We start from the raw sequence: 12842 nt of genomic DNA on the forward strand, positions 1-12842 counted from the left end.
GCAGATGAAAAGTTTTCTTAACGAGACTAGGTAACAAGCCGACAAAAAGAACGAACAGTGAGGCGAAACTTAAAAATTAATCAACATTTTTTGCACCAAGAAAAATCAAAAATCTTAAACATTGGTTTTTAATAAAAAAATCCTTGATAAATTACTAAAAAGTCATTACAAAACCAAAAGCACCCGTCTGTGGTCAGACTATGCCATAGAAACAAACTAAAGAGAAACTCAAAAAATTACAAACGATTTGCGAAAACACAAACCTTTGCTACCATTAAAATCAATAGCTATCATCTGAATATGTATTTTTAATTCAGTTGTTATTTCTGCTATTTCAGTTGAAGGATTTATACTGAAAGATTAAATAAGTTTACTTGGGCCACATTTAAAAACCATTGGGATCTGTTATTACGCGATTGCTCTGAAGGAAGAGAAAAAGAAACGCAAAAAATGGCCATTCAATAAACGTTCAGAAAAACGAAACAACAGTGGCACATAATATCAATATATATGTTATTTCTTGAAATACACGAAATTCGATGGGACATCTGATTGATGAATAGAAGTTAAATCTGACGAAAGGAACCTATTCGCTATATACTGAATGTTTCGAGCAACATCATTCATTCAGTCCTCAATTACAAGCCTATGAGATCTGTGAGCAATTTACGGCTACCTAAAGAACAAAAACAGCGAATTCAGGAAAAAAAATTGAGCGACAAAAGGGTCGAAGGCATTAAAAAAATGAACTTTTCACTAAACACTCTTCAATTTTAAATTAATTTTTCAGGAGCAATGGGAAAACCTTTTTTATCAATATAATTTCAAAAAATCAACAAATATAAACAAATACATTAGACGCACGAAAATTGCGGGAAAACACGTGTTATCAACGCCATTAAATTCATTAGCCTTCAACGGAAGCCAGTATATACAACAAATGATGCCTCGAGGGGACAATAAGTTTTTTTGCCAATCGTATTTCATCAATAAGACCTTACAACAAGTTAATGACTATGAAAACAACAACAGAGAGAGGCAAAAACCACAAATTCAGTAGAAAAGTGCCTGAAGAAAATGTCGAAGCAACTCAAATCATAAGCTCTTCCCTGAAAACTTTATTTATGATCCGTTGAACTTCTTCCCTAAACCAATAGGGACTCTCAGCAGTAAGATGATGTGATAAGATTTCAAAAGGATCGAAAAACAAAATAAAGTACCCAAAAAAAATATGAATTCTCGTGGCATTGATGTTTTAAAACTAATAGGTAGAAGATAAAACCGCTAACCAGATTAATTTTGGCTATAGTAGAACGGAAATGGATTCTGTTAGAACCAATAATGACCAAGAGTATTCACGAAAAAAAATTAGGAATGGTTGAATTTCAAAAAAGTTTCGAAAAATTATTTTTAAACCCTTAACAGCCAGTAAACTCAATCTTTCATCGGAGCTCAATGACGATGCTCAGATATAACCCATAGGGAGGAAAATGATGTCTGTCATGCATAGATAGTTAAAAAGACATCACAATAAGTCTTATGACAGACAACAATAACAAAAACAGCAAAAACTAAAACTCAGTAGAAAAATGCAAGAAAGTGTCGAAGACAATTAAACCATTAGCTATTCTCTGAAAACTTTCTCTGTGATCCACTGAACGTCCTCTCTAAGCCAATTGGATTACAATAATCGTTGGATAATGTGATAAAGAGTTCAAAAGTGACCAATAATTCAAAAAATCCAAAAAAAAAATTTAAAAAAATTGAAATCTTTGTCATTGAAGTCATATAACCAATAGCTAGAAGATAAAACAGCTAAACAGAATATTTTTAGTCGCAGTAAAAAGCAAGTGGGTCCAGTCAATACTGAAACTCACTAACAGTTCAAGAAAAATTTAGGAATTGTTATTGTTCAAATAAAATTTTTGAAAAATGATTTTTATTTTAACAGACATTAAATTCAATAGCTTTCAACGGAAGTCAATAAAAACGCTCAAAGATGCCCCGGTGGCAGTACATTTATGTTTGTCATGCATAGGTATTCATTATGAGATCACAGTAAGTATAATGACTATTAAAACAACAAAAAAAAAACAGGAGAAAACCAAAAAATCAGTAGAAAAACGCAAGAAGAACGTGTCGAAGCCATTTAAACCATAAATTTTTGTTTAAAATTTTTATTGGTCATCCACAGAACATCGTTTTTAAGCTAATGGGAACTGTCAATATTTGGATAATGTGATAAGATTTCAAAAGTAACCAATAATACGTAAAAATCCAAAAAAAATTTTAAAAAATTGAAATTTTTTGTCATTGAAGTCATATAACCAATAGATAGAAGATAAAACCGCTAACCAGTTTAATTTTGGTTGCAGTAGGAAGGAAGAGGGTGCTCTCACCCCTGGACTGACTTACAATTCACTATAATAAGATTATGATTCTTTAATATTCAAAAAAAAATTCGAAAAATTATTTTTTAAGTCTTAACAGCCATTAGCCGCCCCCTCAATGAAATAGACATGTTCACTTAATGCTCATTATGGAACATATTGCACTGTTAGTCAATGAATCCCTACCATAGGACTCCAAAAAAATAGTAAAACTTCAAAAAGAAATTCAAAATTTCATTCAAAATTACGGAAACTCAGAATCGAAGCCAAAAAAAAAACATGAGCAATTCCTTGAAAACGACGTTTTTTGTTCATTGCGCTTCATTCGACTATAAAGGAGTTTTGTCATTAATAGAACGTCGATATAAAATGTGACTTGTCTCTAGGTGACTTAAAAAAGCAAAAAAGAGAAAAGTTTTATTAAAAAAAGGGCTCTCAATTAGAGTTCGATTTTTTTTTGATAGTGAACTTCCCTATGAGACCAGAACTAGTCTTTCTATCGCCTTGCATTCAACTTTTACGAACTCAAAATTTATTCTTTTTATAGAAATTTGAATTAATGTTTTCGTAAAAAAGATCTTAGTTTGAAGAAAATTGTACTAAAAGTGAACAATCATGCTAAAGATCCCATTGTTCACACAAAACTTCAATCCTCGATAACTCCTCGAAAAAAACGAAATTCAAAAAAATCTTTTTACTTTTGAATTCTACGCTGGACCAGCTTTTTAATGATACCACTCACATTTCTCTACGACGAATATATCGATCGGCCAAAATTCACTGAACAAAAAAAAAAAACCCATTTGAGTATATAGTTCCTTCCCCCACAAGTGGGGTCGGAACAATTAGGTTAAAATAGAAAGTTTTTGAGATAGATTAATATGAACCATTTATAAGAGTTATACCGAAACCTATGCCTAAACCTAATACTACACTTAAAACTAAGGTTTACCAGTAGCCTTACCATAGAGAGAGAGAGAGAGAGAAAGAGAATATTCATATTCTATTTCTGAATATGAGGTTAATAACAGTATGAACTCCAGGTGTTTTTTCTAATTTTTATCTATTCAATCTTTAATAAATAGCCAGAATTTCGTTTTATGATGATAACTCACAGAATTATTTGCGTTGAATTTCATCATAAAAGTTATTTTAACTCTTCCCAATTTGAGTAGCTGTACACATATTATTATCTAACTTTGGAATTCTATTCTCAATTGCGTGTTTTTTATCGTAGATTAATTCATTAAAAGAATCAATATGTTTACGTTTATTTCACTTCTTAATAATTTTCTCTTTGACAACTCCAATACTAAATCTGTACGTTTTTCAATTTAATACTATAAACTCTTCTGTACCTTTACTACCAAACCCATGTTTAATATTATTAGTAATTTTTTATTAGTCTTATCTGTAATATCAACATCACCTAAATCAAAGTGCGTACTACTAACTTCCTCTTCAGTAAAATTTAACACAACACTATCAGTATTCTTGTCATGCATAACTATATCTTTAAGTGAAAGCTCAAATTAAATCAAAACACTAGATACAAGATACAAAGGGCTACCCGGGCCGAGGAATTTGGCCAAAATTATGTAAGATCAGCGGCAACTAGCGTTGACAAGTCGGAAAATTCACCGCAATTTTCTTACATAATTTTATCATATGTAGTGATATATCATTACTTTTTTAAAACATATTCAACTACAAAATCACAATGATGCCTAGCAACATGTTCACATGCAGCCTTACTCACATTTTTAATTATTTTAGTTTCATCCTTCAAAAACTTAACTTGAGAGAATTTTATGGATTGTTCTATCAAGCAATGCTTCAACAATTAGTTTAACATTATCTTTCTTTGATTCAGGTTTAGATAAAGGTCTTCTTGTTAGGGTTACCGTTAACCTAATCTCTGTATAAAATGCATCGTTTAAAATTAATTACTCTGCAATCTTTAGGTATCTTTATACCCGTCCGAATAATGAAATTTTTCGTCAGGCAAACCATGTTCTTATTTGTCCTTTCGATCCAAGACTTGTACTCTTACCGTTTTCTTTTTTCTTGTACCCTAATTCACATTCATCTATGTAAAAAATGTTTGCTAAATGGTAGTGGAGGTGATCAATTCTTTCTCTCTTTACATTCATGATCGTAATCAAAATCACAAGAAACCCAATAACCATAATCAGAGTCCTCATTTGTGCATAGAACATCTCTTAATTTCATGTTAACTTAACCAAAGCCTTTATAAAGTAACTTTTCCTATGATGCCCAACCATACGGTTATTAGCATCTATGTAAAATAGTTTCCTTTTACTGTTACTAACTTACCAGTATTGCACAAATTTAACCTCTTTGTCATCGAAAAGTCATCAACATTTGATCGCTCTGAATAGTATCTAGCACAAAATTACACAACAATCATAACTATATCCAGAAATACTAACGTATTGTAATTAGCTAAGATCTTAGTCATCTGTAATAATTTTAACACATCTATGGAAAGCATATTTCGACAATCTAACGTCATTTATCACATACTCTAGAGTTACTCCTCTTCCAGTCTTATGTCCGTTCGCATTGTTAACGTCATTATTATCTTTCTGTGATGGTAATCTTTAAAGTAGCGATGACCTAAATTCTTCACTTTTTAGATTACCTATTACATTTTTGTAGCTGTCTCATTTTAGAGTTCTCATAACGGTTTAATGGTTCAGTCCCGAACCCAAACATAAGAACTATTTTATCAACCGGTACACTCAAGAATTTATAACTGTCTATGCACTTCAAACCGGCAATACCGAATTTTTTTTCTATACCATTATCAGAAGCTAACAATTATAGTTTTCTTTTATTTTCATTCTGTTTAAACAACTCACCAAAAATTTATGTGAAATTATATGTACCATCATAACGGAATATAACTGGAATGAAATTCTGTTGCTGGTATCTTAGGTTTGTTAGTGTAATTTCGTGTTTTGGGGTGTGTCGATGCCTTTCTGATGAGCAACTTTAAAAACAACGCTGTTTGGTTCTCAAAGTGAGGACCTGTGAGATTTTAACACAATAAAACTTGTTTTCATCTCTTGTTTGTCATTAATTCCAGTGTAGGTTAAGGAAATCATTGCTTGAATTTGAACTTCAGTTGGAATACGATAAATATAGCAAGAGTATCATTTTTAGCTCCTCCTTCTGGAAATGATTTTCCTGATTCTAAATTGTTGAATTTGAAATTGAATTTAACCAGAACAGCAATATAAATACGTATAGAATAATAGATGTTACTGCCTGGCGGGCATCCCAAGTACACTTATGTCTCATCGAGTGGGTAACCCGGAAGTATATTGGACGAGACCTAACGCATGTCAAAAAAACATATCTATTAAATTTTGATTTTCAAAAATGTAAAGGAAAGTAAAAATTTTTTGTCAAAAAAATTAACTGATGGCGGTTCATTTTAGCTATATTTTCTAGTATTAGGTTGTTTTCAGCGGCATAAATGCGAGCCAGTCGTTGTAAAGATTTTTTTTCCTGTTTCTTTATGATGTCGTTTGCTTGGTAAAAATCCTTTAGTTGTATTCCGAGTTACTCGTCTAGCAAGAAGTTCTTTCTTATTAAGAAATTTATGAACAGATTTGTCTGTCAAATGCAAAAAAACTTCTCGAAAAATTTCTGATACATACAGTTCAAATATGTTGAGCAATTTGAATTTGCTCATTATTGATTGAACGGAATCAAATTTTCGTTCAAAAAAATGCTCGAAAAACTCTTTTTTGCGAATTGAAAATTTCGTTCAGGTTTGTTTTAGTTGTACAACCATAAACAATAAGACCATAAGTTATTACAGACTTGGCATAGCTTTCCTAGAAAAGTAGTAACTGATTTTTTGTAAAGTAGTATCTTGCTTTGTACAAAACTCCACAAAACTTGCTCATCTGTTTCGCTTTTTTTTCGACATGAGTTTTGTAATTCAGTTTGTGGTTTATAATGATGCCTAAACACGTAATTGTGTTTACATTTTGTATGTTTTTAACCAGAAAATATTTGTTCAATTATTCACGTTTCCCAAAATTCATGAAGCTGCATTTTTTGTCATTAATTGTCAACTTATGCTCTTCAAGCCATCTCTTTGTTTCCTTAACTTCATTATAGAAAAAACTAGTGTTCTGCTTTGCAGCAGATTAAATTGTAGTATAATCTGCAAACAGAGTAATTTTGTTTGACTTACAAACTCCCGGGAGATCAATAATGTACAACAGGAAAAACAGTGGACCCAAGAGTGACCCTTGCGGAACGCCATAGTTTAACTTCAATTTTTGTGAGACAGAATTATTGTATTCAACGTACTGGTAGCGATTCTCAAGAAAACTCTTCATTAACTTCTAAAAATTCCCTAGGAAACCGTACTTTTTGAGTTTTTTAACATTGTTTTATGGCATATGGCATCGAATGCTTTTTTTAGATCAATGAAACATACTAACCCTTTTAAATTTGGTCTACCGAATTCCTTAAAAACTCAGTAAAAGCGATCAAAGCGTTTTTGCACAATTTTCCTTGTTGAACTCCAAATTGATTTTCTTTGATTATATTAAACTTTTTAATGAAATGCATCATCCTATTAAATAAAATTTTTTCAAACAATTTCGACAACGAGCTTAAGAGACTGATGGGTCGGTAACAACTCGGGTCGGTCTTTGAACCATTTTTGAACAATGGTTTTATTTTCGCCAATTTCCATTCTGAAGGAAAGTAACCAAGGTTAATACATTGATTGAACAATTTTGTTAGTGGATGTGAAATGTCTGAGATGCAAATTTTTACAACTTTGTTACTAATGCCATCATGACCAGACGATGCTTTGTTTTTCAGTGATCTAATAGAAGCTGAGACTTCTTTTTCACTATCTGATGACATAACAAAGCTATTGATAATTCCCCTACCAAAACAAATATCAGTTTCATTGAAACTTGAAGCTAAGTTTTTGCCTATGCCAGCAGAATATCATTGAAAATCTCGGGATTGATGGTCAATTCGACTAATTTTTTTGTCAGTGCAAAATTCACTGAACGCAGTAAAAAGGCTTTTGTTCGTTTTTTCTTTCTTCTTAGTAAGATTATCATAATAGCTCAGACGTGCAGTTTTGATAGCTTTGGTTGCGTTTTCGCCAATTTTTTTTATGGTTTTCTTCTGAAGGGTTTTCCAACCATTTTTTGAAATTATTGTTTTTTTATGGTGTTTTTCACTTGATTGGTCATCCATTGATATTTGCGGTTAATTCTCAAGGTTCTTAAAGGTGCAAATCTTTCGATACAATCAAGAATAATTTCTGTCAATTCTTTGATCTGTTCATCTACTTTGCTTTGTTTCAACTTCTTTTTTATTTCATGATTTAAGAGAAACAAATAGTTAAAAACTATTTCACTTTCCGCCATTTTATTAAGTTTTCTGTACAAAATTGTTGCGACACAATTATTCTCAGTACTGTTGTTAGATCTGAACAAAAGAGCATAATGGTCTGAAATATCAGTTCTAACCGTGTTGCAAGTAAAAAACTTATCACTGAAAATATGACCAATACATTTTTCACTGTTTATGGATACGCGAGTTGCAAAATGGTTCTGGAGATTTAAATTGAAAGATTTTAGCAGATTAAAAAATCTGCTATTGTGTGAGCACAAAAAATCAATGTTGAAATCTCCGCAGACAATGTGATCTCCTTTGAGATGATGAAAAGTGGTCAAATAATTTTCAAAAAGTTCTAAAAAACTCGAGATTGCAAATGTTGTTGAGCGGTAAATGACAATCATATTTCGTAGCTCATGTTTTAAATTAATTGTAATTGTTAAACCTTCAATTTGTTCACCGAGATGTTTAACAGTAAAGTCAACTTTTTCATTAACAAAAAATGCGGATCCTCCACTTTTTTGGCCGCTTCTATTATGAGTAACTATATTAGAAAATCCATTGATTTTATAAAGTGAGGCCGGGTCTTATCTGTTAACCATGTCTCACTGAGCGCAATTACTAATGGTTTGGTTGAGAAACCTTCAATTAAAGCGTTCAACTGGTCATGATGGCGTCGCAACGATCTTATATTCAAAAAAAGTAAAAAAGCGTCCTTTAATTTTACAAGCTCGTTCTCCTCCATATATACTCCGTTATATGTTTTCGTCGTCATTATCAAAGCTAGAACAAAAAATTTTGGGGCAAAAGGGGTTTGTTTTAAACAGGTTCAAGCATCACTCATCCTTCGTCATCAACATGAGTATCAGAAATTGTATTGCAAATTTTTTGCTGAATTTTGTTGCTGTTGTCTTTCGATGAACTCAAAAGCCCTTTAACGTAATCCATTACATTGTCACTGTCCTCTGACATCAGGCGAATTTGTTGAGTAATATTATTATCTGATATAGGACTTATTTTTGTTCGTTTTCGTGCTGGTGTAGGCGGTGGTCTCTCCATTGATTTATAGTTCCCAGGATACCTAAATAGCTTTTTTGGAATAATTTTTTCGCTTTGAACTTGTGTTTTCTTGGTCCTGAGTATACATTTTCCTGTTTTCAAGTAATCATCAAGATCTTGCTTACAATTTAGTTTATTTGGTCGCACTTTCTCACCAACTTTTATCAAAACTTGTGGTTGACAGTTTTTTGTCTGCGTTCTGAGACCATTTTCAAAAGCGTAATCTAATCAAATTTTATCAGCTTTCGTAAGCCTCTCCTCCATGTGCACATTTTTTCCGTTCAAAGGATTTATAAAGCCAGCAAGAAATTTTTTCCGTCCCAAATTTGATTTTTTTGATCGAAATATAGAAACTTAGCTATGATAGGGGGTGGCTTGTTGATGTCCACTATCAGTCCTGGTTCATGACAGGCCACTAGGTCCCCTTATGTAACTTCCACATGTAGCACATTTCTTATGAACTCGATAACATCCGTGGTAACGTCCTTGTTTGACAAAAAAAGGAAATTTCGAAAATTAATAGTATCTTTCGAAGTATATCTTTCGACATCATTCTATTTTTCACGGAGGTATTCAATCTCATTTTGCAGTCGAATTAATTGCGCATCCTTAGTCTTCAAGTTTTCACATATCATGGAGAGAAACTCTTTTAATTCTGTGTCAAAGTTAGAACTCAATAGTTTATCCGCTAAAAGAACAGTCGTAGTTATAAAGTTGTTCATTTTGATTTTGTAACACAGATGCTTTAACGAGAGAGAGAGTGAAGCGACTGACCTTCAGCTTTGCATAATATTGTCACCAATAGTATTGCAATTTCATTTGCTAATATTTTGAATCGGAAAAAGAAGGAATTTTATGTACCTCAGTCACTTGATAAAATATCGATACATCATGATAAGACATGCATGATCTTGACATCTGTTCGCAAAGCCTGAAACATCTTACGGAGAACTTGAAATACCAACAATTCATGGTATATCTTGTTAAGATCTTGGTAAGATCTTATCGAAATAAACCAAGAAAATTTTCTGACATCTCTTGACAAAATCTTAGCATCTTCGACAACAGTTTTGATCTTTTTTGATTTTTGCTCGATGTATCTTGTCCCAAAAAAATCTTCTGAGAACTCAAATTACAAACTGAGAGAAAAGGGGAACACATAGCCGCATACTTATATTAAATCAAACGTTTTGCAAACAACACAATATAAGTTGCGTTTTTTATCTTCATGCGGTAAACAGTTATGTGAATTCACATAAGGCAATGCTGAAAGTTCGCTTTGGAGTCAAGCCCCAACCAATAAAAATGGAAAATTTGGTCATTTTAGTTTAGTTGCAGAAGTATTTTGTGGTCTCTCAATTTCTGGAATAATTTTTGGCAATGTTTTGAATAATAGCTTCATGTGCTCCGGAATTTGCCAACAAAGCAACTAAATCCAACTTCAAAACCTCAGCTGTTAAGATTAAAGCAAGAAATTTGAGCATTTTTTTTCATTTTGTTTTGCTTTGTTTTAGATTTTACTGGGATTTGCTGCCAGTGCCACCTGTGAATAACAAATCAAAAGTGCTGAAGGCTTTGAAAATTAGATTACATTATAGAGGCCTAATGATATTTAATGCATGTGTTTTAGTGCTATGTCAGTACATAATACAAGTTGTAATTTATACAGGAACAGCACTTTTTCAGTCAAAAGATACCACCAAAAACCATTTTTTTAACAGTTTTTTTTTGTAACCAGAATATCTCAAATAAATCCCTTTGAAACAAATTCTTCCTCATAAATCAATTTTTACTTTATTTTTTCCTTTTACCCTTCGTTTCTCAGCCTTTTTGTAAACTGTCACTATAAACTAGTGCGCGCGAAGACAAAAAAGAAACGTTTTACCTTTTTTCAGAATAATCCCTGAAAATTATTTCTCCCTATAGTTTTATTTTCCTTATCCGGTCCCCTTTAACCGTCAACTCACAGACATCAGTGAAGTTTCCACCAGAAGCTGGCGCACACAGAACTGCGTGTTGGGAAACGCAAAATCTGAGTTTTTCTCTGAAAAAACAAGATAAGCAATTCGGAAAAAATGTTTTGAAAATGTCTTTTAATTCAGTAATTCCAATGCGTTTTTATCTTTGACTAGCACCCAAGACGAAATCCTGACGCTTATCTTGCAATGTTCTTGCAAATCACGCTTATCTTGCAAGATGCAAGATCCCGACGTCTATCTTACAAGAACCTTACAAGATCGTGCAAGAGAGACGTCGAAAAATCTGCAATTTCAAAGAACAGTTTACTTAAAGATCATATTCTATGCGTTCAGTCCATCAGAGGGAGCTCTCGCATCAAAGCAGAAACTTTCATATAACTTCTGCCTTCAATAGCGTGTTTGAAAAACTCATTTCCAGAGAAAGTTTTCAATGACTGTGTAAATGCTTTGTTCCTTTCACACAAAGCTCGAATTGTTAAGGTTAAGTGAGCAGTGAAAAAGTTAATAAAATGCCTTCAGTACCTTCCAGCTAAATAAAGAAAACTTTTTGGTCGACTGTTTGTTCATTAAATTAGACGTTTCTGTCTCTGTAATAATTTTGAATCTTCATTAGGTGGCAAGTACCACAAAAACAAACTTTTAGCAACCAGTTGAGAGTGAGAGAACTTATATTTCCTGCAAAATGGTCAATTATATGGTTTGTGTTACGATAAGATAACGTTTTTCACTGATCAAATATGTAACTGGCTAAAATCGTAAATGGTCTCATTTCTCAACCTTCCTTTCCGTTCTAAATTCATCCATTAGCAGAACAGCACTCCTACTGAAGTTTACACAATTTAACGAATAAAATTGGGGTCGAATTTTTTTGCCATAAAGTTAGTTTTCTCTCGGGCCAAACCAGAAAGTTTCATATCAACTTCACCGTCGATAACGAATTTGAAAAACTCGATTCCACAAAAATAGTTTAATAATAGTTTCAAGGGTTCAATTTATTCACACCAAGTGTGAATGGCTGGGCAGAAGCTAAGAAAGGTAATGCAAAATCATCCAGTGCTTTCCAGCATGTTTTGTTCCTTTTTTTCTGGAAATGGGACATTTCTGCGAGTCGATTCTTTTTGAATCATTATTAGGTAGCAAGTATCACACGATTTTGCAAGATGCTGCGTAATCTTGCAATACTCTTGCAAGATTCTTGCAAGATCTTGCAAGATAGCCGTCGGTAACAGGCTAGGGTAGGTAAATGACTGCATTTCGTCACTTTCTCTTCTCAGATTTTCGCATTTTCTGAATTTATTGAAGAAAACAGGGATTAATCAAGAAGTAAACTTCTCAGACAAAAAACCAACTAACTTCACTTTCTGTTTATTTTTGCTTCATTGATTTAATAGAAGATAGAATTCCAATATTTCACGCCCACTGTCAGGAAATGGTGCTTTCAAAGTGTCTTTTAAGGTGGATTAGTTTCTGACCCTAAACAAAAATGTAGCTTTAAATGATCAACAGCGACGGTATAATTTACATTATCAGAGGGGAATTGATCAAAATAATTTTTGATTTTAGTGGAACTAAAGACTAAAGACTTGTATCAAATAGTCCTAATTGGAAATTGATCAGTTTTTGCGCTGTGGAATCTAAGATAGTTTTAGATACTTGTCGCTCAATTCCACAAAAGTCTAATTTGATAATTTGTGAAATCAGGCGAGAGAAGAATAGTCGAGCAGGAAATCGTTCCTTTTTTGCCATATTCCACATTGCAAGACCCTTTTTACATGTATGAGCATAGGCTTTGTGGAATTAAAGAGGTATAGTGAGCCAAACGGCCCATTTTAATTGCTCGGAGCGCTGCCTTGTAGTGTTTGCTCCTCGCCTAACAAAAACATCTGCAGTTTTTGGGTAGTCAGTTGTCTCAAAAATGTTTTTCTCGAGCTTGCTTTTGAGTAAGAAAAAGCGCGTAATTCAGTTTAACTTTTGTTCCTTGTTAAATTAGGTGGCAACAGCTGAA

General features: G+C 32.7%; 1 protein-coding gene across 1 annotated transcript in view; it reads right to left on the reverse strand.

The window, feature by feature from the left end:
* LOC142349936 (putative caffeoyl-CoA O-methyltransferase 3) overlaps positions 1–12842 on the reverse strand; it is a 223066-nt gene that overhangs the window by 121391 nt on the left and 88833 nt on the right. The window lies entirely within an intron of this gene.

Source organism: Convolutriloba macropyga, chromosome 11 (assembly GCF_964194025.1).
Source record: "Convolutriloba macropyga chromosome 11, txConMacr16.3, whole genome shotgun sequence".
Lineage (NCBI taxonomy): Eukaryota > Metazoa > Xenacoelomorpha > Acoela > Convolutidae > Convolutriloba > Convolutriloba macropyga.